The 22648-nt window shown below is 39.6% G+C and overlaps 2 protein-coding genes and 1 pseudogene across 4 annotated transcripts in view; 1 reads left to right on the forward strand and 2 right to left on the reverse strand.

The window, feature by feature from the left end:
• SNAP47 (synaptosome associated protein 47) overlaps nt 1-22648 on the reverse strand; it is a 779054-nt gene that overhangs the window by 208548 nt on the left and 547858 nt on the right. The window lies entirely within an intron of this gene.
• The window catches only part of ZNF678 (zinc finger protein 678), a 102037-nt gene that overhangs the window by 38991 nt on the left and 40398 nt on the right, over nt 1-22648 (reverse strand). The gene's annotated exons all lie outside the window — the stretch shown is intronic.
• On the forward strand, nt 13081-14108 carry LOC126936537 (protein FAM133B-like; annotated as a pseudogene).

Here is a 22648-nt window from a genome sequence, read left to right on the forward strand (position 1 = left end):
CATGGATAGGAAGAATCAATATCATGAAAATGGCCATACTGCCCAAGGTACATCTCCACTAAGCTACCAATGACTTTTTTCACAGAATTGGAAAAAACTGCTTTAAAGTTCATATGGAACCAAAAAAGAGCCCACATTGCCAAGACAATCCTAAGCCAAAAGAACAAAGCTGGAGGCATCATGCTACCTGACTTCAAACTATACTACAAGCCTACAGTAACCAAAACAGCATGACACTGGTACCAAAACAGACATATAGACCAATGGAACAGAACAGAGCCCTCAGAAATAATATCACACAGCTACAACCATCTGATCTTTGACAAACCTGACAAAAACAAGAAATGGGGAAAGGATTCCCTATTTAATAAATGGTGCTGGGAAAATTGGCTAGCTGTAAGTAGGAAGCTGAAACTCGATCCTTTCCTTACTCCTTATACGAAAATTAATTCAAGATGGATTAAAGACTTAAATGTTAGACCTAAAACCATAAAAACCCTAGAAGAAAACCTAGGTAATACCATTCAGGACATAGGCATGGGCAAGGACTTCATGTCTAAAACATCAAAAACAAGGGCAACAAAAGCCAAAATTGACAAATGGGATCTAATTAAACTAAAGAGCTTCTGCACAGCAAAAGAAACTATCATCAGAGTGAAGAGGCAACCTACAGAATGGGAGAAAATTTTTGCAATCTACTCATCTGACAAAGGGCTAATATCCAGAACCTACAAAGAACTCAAACAAATTTACAAGAAAAAAACAAACAATCCCATCAAAAAGTGGGCAAAGGATAGGAACAGACACTTCACAAAAGAAGACATTCACACAGCTAACAGACACATGAAAAAACGGTCAGCATCACTCGCCATCAGAGAAATGCAAATCAAAACCACAATGAGATACCATCTCATACCAGTTAGAATGGCAATCATTAAAAAATCAGGAAACAACAGGTGCTGGAGAGGATGTGGAGAAATAGGAACACTTTTACACTGTTGGTGGGACTGTAAACTAGTTCAACCATTGTGGAAAACAGTGTGGCAATTCCTCAGGGATCTATAACTAGAAATACCATTCAACCCAGTCATCCCATTACTGGGGATATACCCAAAGGATTATAAATCATGCTGCTATAAAGACACATGCACACGTATGTTTATTGTGGCACTATTCACAATAGCAAAGACTTGGAATCAACCCAAATGTCCATCAGTGACAGACTGGATTAAGAAAATGTGGCACATACACACCATGGAATACTATGCAGCCATAAAAAAGGATGAGTTCGTGTCCTTTGTAGGGACATGGATGCAGCTGGAAACCATTGTTCTCAGCAATCTATCGCAAGAACAGAAAACCAAATACCGCATGTTCTCACTCATAGGTGGGAACTGAACAATGAGATTACTTGGACCCAGAAGGGGGATCATCACACACCGGGTCCTATTGTGGGGAGTGGGGAGTGGGGAGGGATAGCGTTAGGAGATATACCTAATGTAAATGATGAGTTAATGGGTGCAGCACACCAACATGGCACATGTATACATATGTAACAAACCTGCATGTTGTGCACATGTACCCTAGAACTTAAAGTATATATATAAAAAAATTCTAATTTGAAATACCTTAATTCTTGTCAAGAGTCCAGTTTTTATGTGTCTTTGTTTATTCAAATTTACCTGAGGCAAGTCTGAGGACCCCTACAGGTTTGATGATCACAAAATTATCAACTGTCCTGAGGGCAGTAACTACATCTCTGATTCCTTTTCTAGATCCTTGTCTAGATTTACTTTTCCTTCTTGAAGTTTCTGCATTTTTCTTTCAGCTCTACTGGGCATTTTAAGCACTCTTGTAACTTCCTTAGCATTTTCAGTTGTTGCCTTAGAAGAAACTTGCTGTTATATAGGATATTATTTCCAAAAATACATAAGTAAAATATTTAGATAGACATTTTGTAGCTGACAATAGTGCTTCATTTGAAATCTAAAGTTTCTTATTCCAGAATAGCTTCTGATCCCAACAGTGTACCATATATTAGTAATAATTTGTAGAATTTGATGATTTTTAATATGTAAATAATAATTTTATGTTTAAGACATTTCTATATGTATCATTCGCCAAATAATTTTCAACATTAAAAAAATAATTTTATGTGTTGAATATATTTGTAAAGATATCAGTCTACTGAATATGACCCAAATGAGTATTTATTTACCTATTTTAAGATAGCTTTGTTGAAATAATTGGATTCCAATCACTATGCTTCCTTCTTAGTACTTACCTAAATCCTTAAAAAAAAAATCAGTCTGAATTTTGTACTTAACCCAAATGCTATTTTAAATAACCTGAAATTATATTTGCATGTGGCTAGATGGCTAGACAATACTTTTCGGTTACAATTTACAATTTTAACTGGTAGATTTTATTGTTATTCACAGAAAATGCAACCTGTAGGAGTTCTGCTTTCATAACATTATTTATACTTTTGGAGCCTTAAACCTTAAAGTTTTAAGATTTTTTTAAAATAATCAAATATAATCTGTATACCCTGGTTTCCACAGTAATTGTTGTTCACGTGTCTATCTTTTTAACTAATCAATGTTTCTAATAAAGTTAGTTAACATTTGTTGTGTTAATTTTTCCTATATATTAAAACAAATTATTTTATAGTAGTTTTAATGCCCCCTATGAAAACTGTAAAATGTGCCAATTTATTTTCTAAATGAACCTATGTGCTATATATAAATGTATACTTGAATATATAACTAATATAGCATATATTATAAATTAAATATAGAACATATAATAAATGTATGTTATAAAATAGATAAAATATATTATAAAATATAAATATATTTAAATATATAACTATTTAAAATTATATAGTTATTTTAAATAGCTATATATTTAAGACATACATGTAAGTGGCTTGGAAATATACATACTCTGTGCTATGTAAGTGTTAACCAGTGATTCATCAAATGATCAGCAACTGATACCATTCTTTACTTACAATGTTATTTTGTATTTTTCTCATTACAAGTTACATTTTCTGTGTTATCTAAATACTGACACAAAAGAAGACAGTAGGCTGCCAGCCAACATTTGATAAAACTTAAAAGTCAAATGACATAATCTTCTAGTTTATTTTAGGTGCATTTTTGTCTTATGCAAAATGACATGTCTGAGTGGTAGGTATGAAGTTGTAGCCTTGTTTTATTTTCTACAAAGACCCTCAGAAAGACGGTATTAACAGACAGCTCAAAACCTCATTTTTCACATTATTTAAAAATATCAACTGCCATGAGAATCTAGAGATACAGAACACTAGAAATTATAAACAAATATATATGAAGACAAAAATTACAAAAACAAATTCTAGACAAAATAGGATGTGTTAACAGACTTCTAACAAATAAAGAGATTAAATTAATTAAAAATCTTCATGTATAGAGTATCTCAGATCTGGATGGCATCACTGATGTATTCTGCCAAATTTTTTGGAGAATTAATATCGACCCTTCCCAAATATTTTCTATGGGGAAAAGAGAGATCAGATTGTTACTGTGTCTATGTAGAAAAGGAAAACATAAGAAACTCCATTTTTATCTGTACCAAGAAAAATTGTTCTGCTTTGAGATGCTGTTAATCTATAACTTTAGCCCCAACCCTGTGCTCACAGAAGCATGTGCTGTACTGAATCAAGGTTTAAGGGATTTAGGGATGTGCAGGATGTGCCTTGTTAACAATATGTCTGCAGACAGTATGCTTGGTAAAAGTCATCGCCATTCTCCATTCTCTATTAACCAGGGACACGATGCACTGCAGAAAACCGCACGTACCTCTGCCTAAGAAAGGCTGGGTATTGTCCAAGATTTCCCCCCACTGAGACAGCCTGAGATACGGCCTCATGGGAAGGGAAAGACCTTACCGTTCTCCAGCCCAACACCCATAAAGGGTCTGTGCTGAGGAGGGTTAGTAAAAGAGGAAGGCTTCTTTGGTTAAGAGGAAGGCCTCTGTTTCCCGCATGTCCCTGGGAACGGAATGCCTTGGTGTAAAGCCGACCATTTGTTCTATTCTGAAATAGGAGAAAAACCGCCCTGTGGCTGGAGGCAAGATATGCTAGTGGTGAGTAACTGCTCTGTTACTCTTTGCTACACTGAGATGTTTGGGTAAAGAGAAACATAAATCTAGCCTATGTGCACATCTGGGCACGGTATCTTCCCTTGAACTTATTTATGATACAGATTACTTTACTGACATGTTTTCCTGCTGATCTTCTCCCACCATCACCCTATTCACCCTGTTCTCCTGCTGCACTCCCCTTGCAGAGATAGTGAAAATAGTAATCAATAAATACTGAGGGAACTTAGAGACCAGCACCGGTGCAGGTTCTCACATGCTGAGTGTGCCGGTCCCCTGGGCCCACTGTTCTTTCTCTATACTTTGTCTCTGTGTCTTATTTCTTTTCTCAGTCACTTGTCCCACCTGATGAGAAATGTCCACAGGTGTAGAGGGGCAAGCCCCTTTCACTTTCAATAAAAAGGAGATAATAAATAACATATAAAAAGAGTTATACATCTTGACCAAGTGGGATTGTTTCAAAAACATGTAGTTTTGAGAGGTGACAACATGCTAGCAGCCCTTGCTCTCAGCACCTCCTCTGCCTTGGCGTACACTCTGGTGGTGCTTGAGGAGCCCTTCAGCCCATCACAGCACTGTGGGAGCCCCTCTCTGGGCTGGCCAAGGCCGGAGGCGTCTCCCTCTGCTTATGGCAGGTGCGGAGGGAGAGGTGCAGGTGGGAACCAGGGCTGTGCTGTAGGTGCTCACAGGCCAGCGTGAGTTCCAGCCGGCACAGGCGGGGGCTCGGCAGGCTCCTCACTGGGAGCGGCTGGCCAGCCCCGCCGGCCCAGGACAGTGAGGGGCTTAGCACCCAGGCCAGCAGCTGCAGTGGGTGCGCCAGGTTCCCCAGCAGTGCCCGCCCACTGGTGCTGCCTCCGGGCCTCAGCTGCCTCCCCGCCGCCGGGCAGGTCTGGGGACCTGGCCATGCCCAAACTCCCCTGTGGTGGGCTCCTGCGTGGCCTGAGCCTCCCCGACGAGTGCCGCCCCCTGCTCTGCAGCACTCGGTCCCATCAACTGCCCAGGGGATGAGCAGTACAGGTGCACAGTGCAGGACTGGCAGGCAGCTCCACCTGCGGCCCTGGTGTGCGATCCACTAGGTGAAGCCAGCTGGGTTCCTGAGTCTTGTGGGGACTGGGAGAACTTTTATGTCTAGCTAAGGGATTGTAAACACACCAATTAGCACTCTGTGTCTAGCTCAGGGTTTGTAAATACATCAATCAACACTCTGTGTCTAGCTCAAGGTTTGTAAATACACCAATCAGTACTCTATCTAGCTAACCTAGTTGGGACTTGGAGAACTTTTATGTCTAGCTAGAGGATTGTAAATGCACCAATCAGCACTCTGTGTCTAGCTCAGGGATTATAAATGCACCAATCAGCACTCTGTAAAAACGGACCAATCAGCTCTCTGTAAAACGGACCACTCAGCTATCTGTAAAATGGACCAATCAGTTCTCTTTAAAATGGACAAATCAGCTCTCTGTAAAATGGACCAATCAGCAGGATCTGGGTGGGGCCAGATAAGGGAATAAAAGCAGGCTGCCCCAGCCAGTCAGTGGCAACCTGGGTCCCCTTCCACGCTGTGGAAGCTTTGTTCTTTTGCTCTTTGCAATAAGTGTTACTGCTGCTGCTCACTCTTTGGGTCCACGCTGTCTTTATGGACTGTAACACTCACCGCGAAGTTCTGCAGCTTCACTCCTGTCAGTGAGACCACGATCCCACCAGAAGGAAGAAGCTCCCACCAGAAGGAAGAAGCTCCAGACGCATCTGAAGGTCTGAAGGAACAAACTCCAGACACACCATCTTTAAGAACTGTAACACTCACCGCAAGGGTCCGCAGCTTCATTCTTGAAGTCAGCGAGACCAAGAACCCACCAAATCGGGACACAGTTTTAACATCTAGAGAACAATTAATTTATCCATTTATGCTTACACTTCCACAAGTTTCCCCATTTTTGTGTGTGTGTGTTTTATAAGTACACTTAACATGGTTATATTATTCTCATAGTGGTAAAGTGTCACAGGAATATATCCAATCTCATAAAATTGAGTATATTGAACTTGAACTTTTTTGTATATCAAATATTTTAATAAAGCTGTTAATATCCATAAAATATATCACAATAAAATAAAGATCAAGATGTGGTAATATCATTGACAGAAAAAAATTTTGGCTAAATATACTTTATGACTGTAATCCTAAACACACTAGGAGTTGAGGAGAACGTCCACAACCTGTTAAAGGGCATCTATATAAAATGTACAGTAAATATTACTTAGTGAAAAAAAGTTTCCTCCATAACATTGGAAACAAGACAAACATTCACTTTTGCCACATCTATTAAATATTGTCCTGGAAAATTTAGCTTTAAAAGTCATATATGAAAAGATAAAGTGTCTCTACATTGAGTAAAATTCTTTTAATTTCTGAGACATTATTTCATATATGAAAGAAATCCTGAGTAACTGTCTAAAAACTCAAATAAGTTTAGCAATGTTGCAGACTATGAGATGAAGATCCAAATATTAATTGTATTTCTGTACACTAGCTATGAACTTTCTGAAAATACAACAAAGAAAACCATACCATTCAAAATAAAAATGAATGAAAACTCCCACAAGAAAAAACTTTCTAAAAAAGTGCTAACTGGGTCAGGCGTGATGGCTCACGCCTGTAATCCCAGCACTTCGGGAGGCGGAGGCGGGCAGATCATGGGGTTAGGAGTGCAAGACCATCCTGGCTAACATGGTGAAACCCCGTCTCTACTAAAATTACAAGACATTAACTGGGTGTGGTGGTGGGCCCCTGTAGTCCCAGCTACTTGGGAGGCTGAGGCAAGAGAAAGGCGTGAACCCGGTAGGTGGAGCTTGCAGTGAGCTGAGATTGCGCCTCTGCACTCCAGCCTGGGTGACAGAGCGAACCTCCATCAAAAAAAAAAAAAAAAAAAAAAAGTGCTAACTGAACAAAAATGGTAATAAAAAGATAAAAACACATCTTTAAAAAGGTAATTTTAATGAACATTTTGTCACTGTCAAAAATATATATAAATTACAAGTATGTAAAACTACGCTTGACATTAGTCATTAGAAAAATGCTAATCAAAACCTCAGGGAGGCCGGGTGCAGTGATTCATGCGTTTAGGCCCAGCACTTTGAGAGGCAGAGGTGGGTGGATCACTTGAGCTCAGGAATTTGAGATCAGCTGTGCAACATGGTGAAACCCCATCTCTACTAAAAAACACAAAAATTAGGTGAGCATGGTGGGTGGTACATCCTGTAGTCCCAGCTACTCAAGTGGCTGAGGCAGGAGGATCATTTGAGATTGGGAGGTGGAGGCAGCAGTGAGCCATGAGCATGCCATTGCACTCCAGCCTGGGTCCCCAAGTGATATCCTGTCTCAAAAACATAACTCTCAGGGAGATACCCCTTCTTATGCAGTATAATGATTTAACAACAAACAAAAGTAAGTGTTGGCAGAGACATAAACATAGAACCCTCACAAACTGCTGATAAACCTGTAAAACAGCATATCTGCTTTACAAAACAATTTGGTAGTTTCTCGAAATGTTTAACATGGGTTTACCATATTGGTGCATCAGCTCCACTCTCACTTACGTGCCCCAAAGATATGAAAATGTTAGTTCACACAAAGGCTCACTGGAACATTGTTTGTTATAACCAAATATGAAAAATGGAAACACTCAAATGTCAACCAGTTAATATAAGAAAAAACAATTAAGTATATTTTATATTGGAATACTATTTGGCAATCAAAATGAAATAAATAATGCTACATGCTACAACGGATATGAACCTCAAACAAATAAACTAAACTAATAGAAACCAGAAGCAAAAGACTGATAATGTATGGTTTCAATTATACAAGACATGTCCAGAAAGTGAATGTCTACAGATAGAATGGAGATTAATGGTTGTGTAACACTGAGATAAGAATGAGAAATATCCTCAAATTGCATTAAGTTTTGGGGGAGTTAATGAAATCGGGCTTCTAAGAGGCACTTGAAGTCCACTGAATACATCCTGGAAGTTCAAGGTTAGTGGCTACCACTTACTGCTTTGTCAACAGACCTGGAGCACCTACAAGAGCTCAAGTGGACAAGGCACCAGCTCTGCATCCTCCCACAGCTGGCATGAAGCAGCAGAAGGGGGCTGGGTTGGGGTGCCAAGACCCTGGAGCCCATAAGCAATGGTGGGTGAGGAATCAGATGACTTCCTACATATTAGTAGGACTGCAGCACCTGGAGTGGGACCCAGTGGGTCACACTGGGGTGGCCAGATACACCTGGGACTGCCAAGTACACTTTCCCAAGTCAGCAGCCCTCCTATCTGCTGGTGGCAAATAGCATCTACATGCCAAGTTTGAAAGTGAACCCTCATTGTATGGTAGTAAAACAAGTAACACAGTGGCAGGGCATCTGAGTACCCCATACAAATAAAGGCGAACCACCTAGTACTTCCCCTAACCTGGCAACAGAAAATAGCAAAATAGATTCATCCTTTCAGGGATTGTACCTGATTCCTCTGAAAACACAATGCAACATTCCCCCGGCGCCATGCCCATCATGACATGGGAGGAACAGATTTGGAGCTCTGGAGACAATTAGCTGCCTGTGGAGCTGCTCTTTCTCCCCACAAAGCCTGAGACTTCATCCACACGTGGAGATGCTGAGGCAGCCAGGCAGTACCTGCAAGAGGGAACCCGGCACAACCAGCAGCCCATTCCAGGAAGATGCACATGCATGTATGGGTCACAAGTTATGTTTTATTTTCCCTCCCCTCCAGGAAATCTTGGTATGTTGCCTCAGGCTGAGGCTCAGTGGCTACTCACAGGTACAATCATCACACATTATAGCCTTGAACTCCTGAGCTCAAGCAATTCTCATACCTCAGCCTCTGAAGAAGCTGGAATTACAGGTACATGCAACTGTGCCTGGATCAAAAAGCATTCTTTAAAGTGCAACCAACAAGTACTATTCAGCCATATGCAAACTTCATTTATGACCTTTTTAAGTTAACACCTGGTTTAAATGAAATATTCAAACTGATATTTTTACACAGTCATGAAAGTGCTAGGAGGAAGAAGGATGTTTGGAGCCCGAATACCTAAAATAATTCTACCAATTCTAGCCTTGTGTTATAAACAAAGAGTAATTCTGGCTATAGTCAGATACTATTTCTGTAGTGAAGCACTATTATTTCAAAAATTTACGCAAAACATAAAATAAATTTTCAAGTATTAAAAATAATTGCACTCCACGAATTACTGTTATCTTATGGTATATGGGACAGGGTGTGTGATCGAAATAAGAGACTTGAGATCTCTGATGAAACACTACTGTCTGTCAAAAAAAAAATTGTGAAATATTTTACTTATGTGTACAATGTGGATATCTGTGCTTCTGAAAAGTACTGCATATTACACAAATCCTTAATGCATACAACTAAAAATTCTCAAAAATTTACTTGTCACAGTAAATATAAATTTTAACTGATAAGTAATTTGAAACTTTCAGAGAAAACAGCAGGATTTTTATTTTAGTAATCTGGCAAATTACCAAATTTAGCAATTATTATCTCATTACTAATCTGTCTCATCCAAACTGATACGCAGAAAACTTTATAAGTTTTTGTTTTGTTATTGAAAACCAGCAGAAGACAAGGATGCTCTCTCACCACTCCTATTCAACATAGTATTGGAAGTCCTGGCCAAAGCATTAAGCAAGAAAAGAAATAAGGGCATCCAAGTAAGAAGAGAGGAAGTCATGTTATTCCTGTTTGCAGATGATATGATTCTGTATCTAGAAAACCCCATAGCCTTGACTCAGAAGCTCCTTAAGGTTATAAACACCTTCAGCAAAGTCTCAAAACACAAAATCGATGTACAAAAATTACTAGCATTTCTATACACCAAAAATTATAAAGCCAAGCCAGGCACGGTGGCTCACACCTGTAATCCCAGCACTTAGGGAGGCTGAAGCAGGCAGATCACGAGATCAGGAGTTCAAGACTAGCCTGACCAACATGGTGAAACCCCGTCTCTACTAAAAATACAAAAATTAGCCAGGCATGGTGGCACGTGCATGTAATCCCAGCTACTCAGGAGGCTGAGGCAGGAGAATCGCTTGAACCCGGGAGGTGGAGGTTGCAATGAACTGAGATTGCACCACTGCACTCCAGCCTGGCCAACAGAGTGAGACTCCGTCTCAAAAAATAAAAATAAATAAATAAATAAATAAATAAATAAATGTATAAAGCCAACAGCCAAATCAGGAATGGAATCCCATTCACAATTGTCACAAGAAAAAGAAAAGAAAAAAGAAAGAAAAACCTAGAAACAGAGCTAACCAAGAAGGTGAAAGAGCTCTACAATAAGAGCTACAAACACTGCTCAAATAAATCAGAGATGACACAAACAAATTTAAAAAATTCCAAGGTCATGCATTTAACAAATCAGTATTATTAAAATGGCCATACTTGCGGTGGCTCAGGTCTGTAATCCCAGCACTTTGGGAGTCCGAGACGGGCGGATCACGAGGTCAGGAGATCGAGACCACCCTGGCTAACACGGTGAAACCCCGTCTCTATTAAAAAATACAGAAAACTAGCCGGGCGAGGTGGCGGGCGCCTGTAGTCCCAGCTACTCAGGAGGCTGAGGCAGGAGAATGGCGTAAAACCCAGGAGGCGGAGCTTGCAGTGAGCCGAGATCCGGCCACTGCACTCCAGCCTGGGTGACAGAGCGAGACTCCATCTCAAAAAAAAAAAAAAGGCCATACTGCCCAAAGCAATTTACAGATTCAATGCTATTCCTAACAAACTAGCAATGACATTCTTCACAGAACTTTTAAAAAAAAGGACTGAATAGCCATGAAAATCCAAAGCAAACAGAACAATGCTGGAAGTATCACACTACCTGACTTCAAACTATACTATAGTATAGACTTCAAACTATACTATAGTAATCAAAGTGGCATGGTATTGATACAAAAACAGAAACATAGACAAGTGAAACAGCATAGAGAGTCCAGACACCTACAAACCATCTGATCTTTGACAAAGCTTGACAAAACATGCAATGAATAAAGAACTTCCAATTTAATAAATGGTGCTGGAAGAACTGGCTAGCCATATGCAGAAGATTGAAACTGGACTCCTTCCTTACACCATATACAAAACTCAAGATGAATCAAAGACTTAAATGTAAATTCCATAACTAAACCCTGGTATACAACCTAGGCAATACCATCCTGGATATAGAGAGAGGCAAAGATGTCATGACGAAGATGCCAAAAGCAATTGCAATGAAAGCAAAAATTGGCAAATGGGGTCTAATTAAACTAAAGAGCTTCTGTAAAGCAAAAGATACTACTGACAGAGTAAACAGACAACATACAGAATGGGAGAAAATTTCTGCAAACTATGTATCCGACAAAGGTCTAATATTCAGAATCTGTATGGAACTTAAACAAATCTACAAGAAAAAAACAACTCCATAAAAAGTGGGCAAAGGACATGAACACTTTTCAAAAAAAAAAAAAAGATATACATGCAGCCAACAATCATTTTTAAAAAGCTCAACGTAACTGATCATTAGAGAAATGCAAATCAAAACCACAATGAAATATCATCTCACACCAGTTGGAATGGCTATTACTAAAAAGTCTGAAAATAACAAAACAAAACGCTTATACACTGTTGGTGGGAGTGTAAACTTGTTCAGACATTGTGGAACACAATGTGGTGATTTCACAAAGACTGAAAAACAGAACTGCCATTTGACCCAGCAATCCCATTACTGGGTAAATACCCAAAGAAATATAAATCATTCTATCATAAAGACACATGCACACGTATGTTCAATGCAGCACTATTTACAATAACAAAGAAATGGAATCAACCTAAATGTCCATAAATAGTAGACTGGATAAAGAAAATTAGGTACCTATATGCCATGTATTACGATGCAGCCATAAAAAAAAAAAAATGAGATCATGTCCTTCACAGAAGCATGGGTGGACCTGGAGGCCATTATTATTATCTACTAATGCAGGAACAGAAAACCAAATATTGCATTTCCCTAAGTGGGAACTAAATGAGAACACATGGACACATAGAGGGGAAAAACAGAGTGGGGTGCCTGCCAGACAGCAGACAGCAAAAGGATGGAGAGAATCAGAAAAATAACTAATGTGTACTAAGCTTAATACCTCGGTAATGAAATAATCTGTACAACCAACCAACCCCCATTACACGAGTTTACCTATATAAAACCTGCACATGTACCCCTGCACTTGAAATAAAAAAAAAGAAAAAATAATAAAGCTGAATTTACTTTTAAGAAGGTATATAAAATCACGCTGAATATTAAAGCAACATTCATGTATGGTGCTTATTAATTCTTCAAAGATTCAATAAATAGCAAAAAGTTCTATTTTCAGATATGTGGCAGCCAGGAAAAAAACTTCTCTCATAGCAATTACTATGGCATAATAAAACTAAATGGTCTTCATAGTAATCTAAAATCTAATATAAAATGTAAAATAATCTCATATTTTGACATAATTTTAATCAGTCTTAAAATATTATACGTACACTAAAGTGCCTCCAAACTTTAAAAAAAAAGCATAACTCAAGTCATTCTGAATTTAGATATCTGTTACTTTCAAAGATAAAATTCAACCTAATTACATACAGTATTTAAAAGAAAATTATAGGGGGAGGTGACAGGAGGACCTGCAGCAGGCCCGCTTTGGCCTTCTCTCCGGCCTGGTTTCCCTCTGCGTGTGACTGCGCGCTCAGCCCAGCACCACCAAGGGAATTAGAATGAGATCAATATTGTTAAAAACAAAAACCTGAAACCAGTTAAATTTAACAAAGGTTATTTGAACAAGAAAATGATTCTAGAACTGGAGGAAGATGTTCTACATCCTGGACTATATGAACCCAATAGCAATGGCGAGATCAAGGGGTCCAATCCAGTCTTCAGGGCCAACAATACCAGATTACTTGAATCAACCAAGGCCTATCTGGGAAGAAGTAAAAGAGCAACTAGAAGAGGAAAAGAAAGGCTCCAAGACTTTGGCTGAATTTGAAGAAAAACATGAATGAGAAATGGAAGAAAGAACTAGAAAAACACAGGGAGAAATTGTTAGGTGGAAGTGAGAGCTCATCAAAAAAAAAAGAAAGAAAGAAAGAAAAAAGAAAAGAATAAATCTGGCAGGTATTCATCTTCTTCATCAAGTTCTATTTCTTCTAGCAGTTCTTCTGATTCTGAAGATGAGGATAAGAAACAAGGAAAATAGAGAAAGAAAAAGAACCGTTCATATAAATCTTCTGAAAGCTCCACGTAATAAACTGAATCAGACAGTAAGGATAGTTTAAAAAAGAAAAAGAAGTCAAAAGATGCAACTGAGAAAGAAAAGGACATTAAAGGACTCAGCAAAAAGAGAAAGATAAATTCTTAAGATAAAACTTTATCATCCAAGTCCTTGTCAGAATCACAGTATATTAAGGAGGTACGAGCAAAAAAGAAGAAAAGCAGTGAAAAACAAGAAAAAGCAACAGAAAAAAGAAAAAGAAGCATAAGAAACACAGTAAGAAGAAGAAAAAGAAGGCTGCTAGTTCAAGTCCTGACTCACCATAACATTAAGAAAAATCAGGATTCCCTTATAAAGAAAGTGCAATGTCTGAGGAAATTTCAACTGTGAAAACTACAACATATTTACTAAAATGCACGAATTTTCTTGTTTTTAGAATTATTCCTGGACTATTCAGTAGCCACTCAGATGCCACTGTGTGAAAGGGCCATAAATGTTGCCTGCTGCTTGAACATCTATTTTTTCCTCTTCCAGTGCTTCATAACTCTGGGAGATAATACTCTGCAGTCGGACTACTGGTTAAGATATTTGGTAATAAAATTAATACTTTTAACTAGAAGTGTCTAAGGATAAACCAACAGAAAGTGAATCTGGATACATCTTTTTTTTTTTTTTTTTTTTTTTTTGAGACGGAGTCTCGCTCTGTAGCCCAGGCTGGAGTGCAGTGGCCGGAACTCAGCTCACTGCAAGCTCCGCCTCCCGGGTTTACGCCATTCTCCTGTCTCGGCCTCCTGAGTAGCTGGGACTACAGGCGCCCGCCACCTTGCCCGGCTAGTTTTTTGTATTTTTAGTAGAGACGAGGTTTCACCATGTTAGCCAGGATGGTCTCGATCTCCTGACCTAGTGATCCGCCCGTCTCGGCCTCCCAAAGTGCTGGGATGAATCTGGATACATCTTTAAGATGTAATCAGAAATGACCAGATGACTCTAGTTAAAATCTTTGAAGGAGGGATTACATTAATATTTCAAAATCGTTACTCTGTAGAGAAGTGTATTTTAATTTTTCCCCTCATATACTTTTATTTACCTGGGGAAGGAGCTTTTAGGGTTGCAGGGCTGGTTTGCTATCTCTTTAGCTAGCAGAATAGTGTGCCTTTGATCCTTACACATCCTGCCTGTATTATGGACACGGTAGCCATGCTTCACTGGGAGGTCAGAGCTGGGTACCAGCAGTCTTGCCCTTTACTGAGCTTAGTGTCATCCTTGGATGCTGTCATATGCTGCTTTGAGTGAACCATTTGCAGCATGAGAAAGCCCCAAAAGCTCTGGGATTTACCTCTTCAATAATAAAGAATATTTTTTAGCATTAGAATGTGTTATGTCATTTGAATTAATTTTGATTACACTTCGGCTTGGGAGAGGAATTATTTTAAATAGACACTGGTACTTTTTGAACTTGATAGCTGAAGATTCTAAAATGCATGTTTTATACCAAGTTTTATGTTGGGAACAGGCCCCCAAAATCTGGCCATAAACTGGCCCCAAAACTGGCCAAAAACAAAATCTCTGCAGCACTGTGATATGTTCGTGATGGCTATGACGCCCACACTGGAAGGTTGTGGGTTTATCGGAATGAGGGCAAGGAACACGGGGCCCACCCAGGGCAGAACTGGTTAAAGGTATTCTTAAACCAAAAACAGCATGAGGATCTGTGCCTTAAGGACATGCTCCTGCTGCTAACAAGCCAAACCCATTTATTTCAGCCCATCCCTTTGTTTCCCATAAGGAATACTTCTAGTTAATCTATAATCTATAGAAACAATGCTTATCACTAGCTTGCTGTCAATAAATACGTGGGTAAATCTCTGTTCGAGGCTCTAAGCTCTGAAGGCTGTGAGACCCCTGATTTCCCACTCCACACTTCTATATTACTGTGTGTGTGTCTTTAATTCCTCTAGCATCACGGGGTTAGGGTCTCCCCGACTAAGCTGGTCTCGGCAGTTTTAAGCAGTCAGGAAAATGTTGTGTAACCAGTGATAGTTTTTTTTTTTTTTGGTATGGATTTTGTTTAGGCTGCAATGTTTAGCTTTTGTTAACTCCTCACTCTTGCTGTCATTGCCATATTTAATGGCCTACTTGCCAAGATATTTAGCATGTAAAAAGCAGGATTTTGATCAAAAAAAAAAAAAAAAGCTTCATATTGAAGCTGAGACTTACCATAAACAAGTTGAGTGGCAAGCTTGGTATGCTGTGTCTTATTGCCAGAATCTTAGTCAATGTAATATTTTAAAAGTTTGCTGTCTTTGTATATTAGTAACAAATTATGATAAGTTAAATTTAAGAGTTAACTTATCTAACTTAAGCTCTTCCTGTGTCATATTTTACTAAGATTTTGTGCCTCATATCTACTGCCGAATTGTTTACTAGGAATGTTAAAAGAAACTGATAATTCATTTTCATTTTACATTTTTATATAATCAGGTAACATGAAATATAACTTGATGTACAATTTTGCCTGTTACAAAGGGTGTGCTAATTATAGTGGTATATGCACAGAACATGTTGGCATAACAATGGGCTGAATAAATAGCTATTTTACTTAAAAATAAAAATAAAAAAAGAAAATTATAAAATAAGGAATACCAAACACAACTAAAGTCCAAAATTCAACAGCATATAATAAAGGTTTTTTCCAAAATCTAGTTTTCTCTTGAATTCCTGAAATTAATATTCTTTTGAAAACATCTACTGTATTTAGTCATAATTAACTAAGATATGACTGAGATTAAAGAATGAAATTCTCCTACCACTTCATTGAGAAAATCCTGCCTCATCCTATCCACTCACCAAAGTCTTGAGCTCTCACTGTCAATGAAGCTGAGACATAGACACTCACCCAGCAGAGTCTTGGAAGTGAGTCTGTGCATGTGAGATAAGCTACCTAAAATGTAATTATAAGGAAAGGATGCCATTAGTTCACCTCCTTTCAGGCCTGTAAGTGTCATGTCACCTATAGAGGCAGGATAGTCCTAGTCCTAGGAGTGGGCCTAGCTGGGTTGCAACTTGTTCCATATGTGAGTTCATTTTTCTGCCACCTTGTCCTGTGTGGTTTGTACGGTGTCAGTCCTTGACAACAAAACAGATGTCTTTTAGTAGCTCAACCTTCAAAACCGTAAAACACCATGCCAGATTTGTTTGGCAAGGATGTGCTCTCTCATCACTCCTGTTCAACATAGTATTGGAAGTCTGGGCCAGGGCAATCAGGCAAGAGGAAGAAATAAAGGGTATTCAAATAGGAAGAGAGGAAGTCAAATTGTCTTTGCAGATGACATGATCCTATATTGAGAAAACCCCATTGTCTCAGCCCAAAAGCTTCTTAAGCTGATATGCAACTTCAGCAAAGTCTCAGGATATAAAATCAATATGCAAAAATTGCTAGGATTCCTATACATTAACAACATGCAAGCCAAGAGTCAAATCATGAATGAACTACTATTCACAATCACTACAAAGAGAATAAAACACTTAGGAATACAGCTAACAAGAGAAGTGAGGGACCTCTTCAAGGAGAACTATAAACAACTGCTCAGAGAAATCAGAGAAGACACAAACAAATGGAGAAACATTCCATGCTCATGGATAGGAAGAATCAGTATTGAGAAAATGGCCATACTGCCCAAGGTAATTTATAAAAGAATTCAATGCTATTCCCACTAAATTACCACTGACATTCTTCACGGAATTAGAAAAAACTACTTTAAAATACACATGGAACAAAAAAAAGAGCCCAAACAGCCAATGTAATCCTAAGCAAAAAGAACAAAGCTGGAGGCATCATACTACCCGATTTCAAACTGTGCTACAAGGCTACAGTAATCAAAACAGCATGGTACTGGCACAGAAAGAGACACACAGTGCAATGGCACAGAATAGAGAACACAGAAATAAGACTGCACACCTACAGCTAAGAGAGGAGAGCACCCTCATATTGTCTTATGCGCAATTTCTGCCTCCAAAGAAAGTAGTAGTAAAAACTAAAAGGCAGAAATGAAATATCCACAAGCAGATAGCCCGGCGCCACCCTCTGGGCCTGGTAGTTAAAGATCGACCCCTGACCTAACCAGTTATGTTATCTATAGAATCCAGACATTGTATGGAAGAGCATTGTAAAAATCCCTGTCCTGTTCTGTTCTGTTCTGATTACCAGTGTGTGCAGCCCCCAGTTACGTACCCCTGCTTGCTCAATCGATCACGACCCTCTCATGTGGACCCCCTTATAGTTGTAAGCCCTTAAAGGGGACAGGAATTGCTCACTTGGGGAGCTCAGCTCTTGAGACAGGAGTCTTGCCGATGCTCCTGGTCGAATAAACCTCTTCCTTCTTTAACTTGGTGTCTGAGTTTTGTCTGCGGCTCATCCTGCTACATTTCTTGGTTCCCTGACCGGGAAGTGAGGTGACTGACAGATGGTTGCAGCAGCTCCTTAGGCAGCTTAAGCCTGCCCTGTGGAACATCCCTGTGGGGGACTCCAACCAGCCTGAGCAACGTGGATCCTGAGAGCACTCCCAGGTAGGCATTTGTCCCAGTGGGACGCCTTGCCAGAGCAGTGTGTGGCAGGCCCCCATGGAGGATCAATGCAGTGGCTGAACACCAGGAAAGAACCGGTACTTGGAGTCTGGACATCTGAAACTTGGTAAGACTAGTCTTGAGAACTTGCGTCCATTTCGAGTGGAATGTGGCCTGCCCACTCCATTTGAGTGGAAGTGTGGCCTGATCACCCACAGCATGCCTTTATTGGCACTTTGGTTTGGTTTTGGTTTTGGTTTTGACTTGGTTTGAATTGCCTGACAGGACCAGTTTTAGGAACTTGCCTACTCCATTTGAGTGGAAGTGGCCTGATCACCCACAGTGTGCCTGTACCGGCACTTTGGTTTTTGTTTTTGACTTGACTTGGATTGCTTGATAGTTTGGTTTTGGTTTGGACCTGGCTTAGATTTCTTGATATTCTGATTTTGGTTTTGATTCTGGTTTGGCATAAACTGTAAAAGTGTGTGTGTGCCCTTTTTACCCGTTCTTTGTTTTGTGGTGTGTGTGTGGTGTGAGCGTGGTGTTTTGTCTCAAAGAAGCATGGGTCAGGCACAAATAAGTCAACTCTACTAGGAACTACGTTGAAAAATTTCAAAAGAGGGTTTAAAGGAGACTATGGAGTACTATGACACCAGGAAAATGTAAAACTGTGTGTAAAACTGTGTGTAACGGGCCAGCATTAGAGGTGGATTGGCCATCAGAAGGAAGCCTGGACAGGTCCCTTGTTTCAAAGGTATGGCACAAGGTAACCTGTAAAGCCAGGGCACCCAGACCAGTTCCCATACATGGATGCTTGGTTACAGCTGGTTTTAGATCTCTCCACACTGGTTGAGAGAACTGCAGCATAAGCAAGGCAGAGAGAGAGAGAGAGACAGAGAAGAGAGAGAGGAAGAGACAGAGGCAAAAGGAAAGTCAAAGAGAGAGAAACAAAGTCAAAGAGAGAAAGAGAGAGATATATATACAAGTAAAGAAAAAAAAAACAACAACAGTGTACCCTATTCCTTTTTAAAAGCCAAGGTAAATTTCCATAACCCTATAACACTCCAATACCACTTCATTGTCAGTGTAAACAAGGGCATATCCCAAAAGCACTGAGGCCTTCCTATCAAAAATCCTTAACCCAGTAACCTGTGGATGGCCCAAAAGCATTCAATCTGTAGCGGCAACTGATTCGCTAACAGAAAAAGGTAAAAAATAACTTTTAGAGGCAACCTCATTGTGAGCACACCTCACCAGTTCAGAAATACCCTAAGGAAAAAAAGGGGCGGGGCAGAATTTATGTAAAAAGAGTATTATAGCCAGGCGCGGTGGCTCACGCCTGTAATCACAGCACTTTGGGAGGCCAAGGCGGGCAGATCACAAGGTCAGGAGATTGAGACCACGGTGAAACCCAGTCTCTACTAAAAATACAAAAATTAGCTGGGCACGGTGGCGGGCGCCTGTAGTCCCAGCTACTCAGGAGGCTGAGGCAGGAGAATGGCGTGAACCCGGGAGGCGGAGCTTGCAGTGAGCCGAGATCGCGCCACTGCACTCCAGCCTGGGCCACAGAGCAAGACTCCGTCTCAAAAAAAAAAAAAAAAAAAAAAAAAAGAGTATTATATGGTAAACTCTTGTCCTGAAATAAATTAACTGATTGTTTAAAGAAAGAAATATTTGTAATAAGTCAGAAAGTTGAGGCATGTCAAAGAATTGTCTGTAAAAGTTGTGAAAGAGAAAAATGTTGTAAAAAAAACAGTTTATGTGCAAGGTGTATAAGGAAAGTAAAATATACCTTTGGTAAAAGAATTATAACAAGGAATAACTATAAATTTTTACCTACATTAAAAGGTTAAAAATATGTATATTTTGTTTTAAAGGTTTAATCAAGTTTTAAAATGTTAATTGGAAAGAAAATTCTGTGTGTAAACATTGGCTAAAGTTAAAGTGGTAACAACCAGTTTTTCTGTAAACTGAACATTAAAATAAAAGCATAGCAGGTTTTTCTTAAAGCACCAACCTGCTCTTTAGCAAAAATTATAAAAGGTTAAAAAGAGTCTATAAAATCTTACCTTATGGTCGGTCAAACATTAAAAATTGGATAAATATGTCTATAAGGTTTATTAAAATTAGGTTTAACAATAATACACTAATATAAAGGTAAAATTTAGCTTATCTGGTACAAAAATCATACAAAAAGCATTGTTAAATGTAGAATGGTATTTAGCTTTCTTTGGTTTAAAAACTAATAAAAATAGGTGCTAAAGGAAATTTCTCAGTAAAAAGGCACTAAGGACTATAAAGTCCACAGCCAACGTCCCCACATTTAAAACAAAAGGTCTATTTCTTAAAAATTATATACTTGGTTTATCTTCCACTTTCCTTTCCCTCAAACACTAAAAGTCTTTTAGCACATGTATCACCCCTAGAATTTCCGGTAAACTAGCACCAGCCGGAAGATCACATTCTCATCAAAGCGTGGAAAGAAGAAAAACTCAAGCCAGCCTGGGAAGGACCCTACCTTTTGCTGCTAACCACCAAGACTGCTGTTCATACAGCAAAAAAAAAAAAAAAAAAAAAAAAAGGAAAGGGATGGACTAATCACACCCAAGTCAAGAAGACACCACCCCCTCCAGAGTCATGGACCATAGTCCCAGGGGAAAACCCTACCAAACTAAAGCGAAGACAACTTTAACTCTTTTCATCTATTCTATTACTCTTTCTTCTTTCCTCGTTCTATTGCTGACCATCCAGTTATTAGCATAACCAAGCCAATTTCACCTCAAACTATTGCATTTAATGCTTGCTTTGTTATATCCTGTGGAGACTTGCCAAGTCAAAGACAGCTTTCTACTTCAGAAAAGTACTTCTGTCCCTCCTGACTCTCCTCAGCCTGGGCATTAGTAAACTAGGACCATTTAATCCGAGGAGATTTCGATAAAGACCCTAGTGCCAACCAGAAGTCTTGCCCCCAGTGTAGAGTTTTCATGCCATAGTTGGTCCAACATTCTGTGGACCACTAAAGAGCAAGGATGGACTGCCCCAACCAGTTTTTGTAATTTCCTAAAATCATACATTCATTTTACTAGAGGATCATAGAAGTTAAACACTTAAACTTTAGCAATAAAGACAGGATATCAAGGTGCAAATGCCTGGTTAAAATGGATCAAATATTCCACCTGCAAATTAAACAAAAGCAATTGCTATGCTTGTGCACATGGCAGGCCAGAGGCCCAAACTGCCCCCTCCCACCAAGGTGGTTCCCTGGTCGACCAGGCATAGGCTGCATTGTAGCTCTTCCAGGATTCTACAGTCTGGAGTAATAAGTCATGCCAAGCTCTCTCTGCTATATCCCGAAGTCTGGCACTCTGCGGGTCAGCCCCTGAGGGCCATCCAGCTTCTGTCTCCCAACACTAAGTTCACTTTGTGTCTCTCATGACAATGAGAAAACTTAGCATTTCTTGAAGACCTGAAGGGATGTGATGAGCTTAAGAATTTTCAAGAGCTTATCAATCAGTCAGCCCTTGTTCATCCCCGAGCAGATGTGTGGTGGTATTGTGGTGGACCTATACTGGGCACTCTGCCAAATAACTGGAGTGACACTTGTGCTTTTGTCCATTTGGCTATCCCTTTCACCCTGGCATTTCATCAACCAGAAAAAAAAAAAAAAAAAAAAAAAGACATCGTAAAGCAAGAGAAGCCCCTTATGGGTCTTTCAACTTTCACATCTATTTAGATGCAATTGGAGCCCCGCAAATAATACTGGATCAATTTAAAGCTTGAAATCAAATAGTTACAGGATTTAAGTCAATATTTTAGTGGGTGACAGTTAATAAAAATGCAGACTATATAAACTACACTTATTACAACCAACAGCAACAAGTTTTTCATGAGTTTAAAGAAAAACTCATGTCAGCCCCAGCCCTGGGTCTACCTGACCTGACAAAACCCTTTACACCCAAGTGTCAGAAAAAGAAAAATGGCAGTTGAAGTTTTAACCCAGACTGTAGGGCCCTGGCCAAGGCCAGTGGCCTATCTCTCAAAACAACTAGATGGGGTTTCCAAAGGCTGGTCCCCATATCTAAGGGCCATAGCAGCAACAGCCCTGTTAGCACAAGAAACAGATAAGCTAACTCTTGGGCAAAACCTAAACATAAAATCCCCTCATGCTGTGGTGACTTTAATAAATACCAAAGGACATCATTAGCTAACAAATGCTAGACTAACTAGATACCAAACCTTGATCTGTGAAAATCCCTGCATAATCACTGAAGTTTAAAACACCCTAAACCCCACCACCTTGCTCCTGGTATCAGAGATCCCAGTTGAACATAACTATGTAGAGGTATTGGACTCAGTTTATTCTAGTGGGCCCAACCTCTGAGACCATCCTTAAACATCAGTAGACTGGGAGCCATACATGGATGGGAGCAGCTTCGCCAATCCCTGCAAAGTGACTCTGAAGACGACGACAAGCCTTGCTCCAGTCACACCCGGAAGTTGACTGGTTCATGCACGGCCGAAGCATGAGGAAACTCATCGTGGGACTCATTTTCCTTAAAATTTGGACTTGTACAGTAAGGACTTCAACTGACCTTCCTCAGACTGAAGGCTGTTCCCAGTGTATA

This window comes from Macaca thibetana, chromosome 1 (assembly GCF_024542745.1).
Source record: "Macaca thibetana thibetana isolate TM-01 chromosome 1, ASM2454274v1, whole genome shotgun sequence".
In the NCBI taxonomy this organism is placed as follows: Eukaryota; Metazoa; Chordata; class Mammalia; order Primates; family Cercopithecidae; genus Macaca; species Macaca thibetana.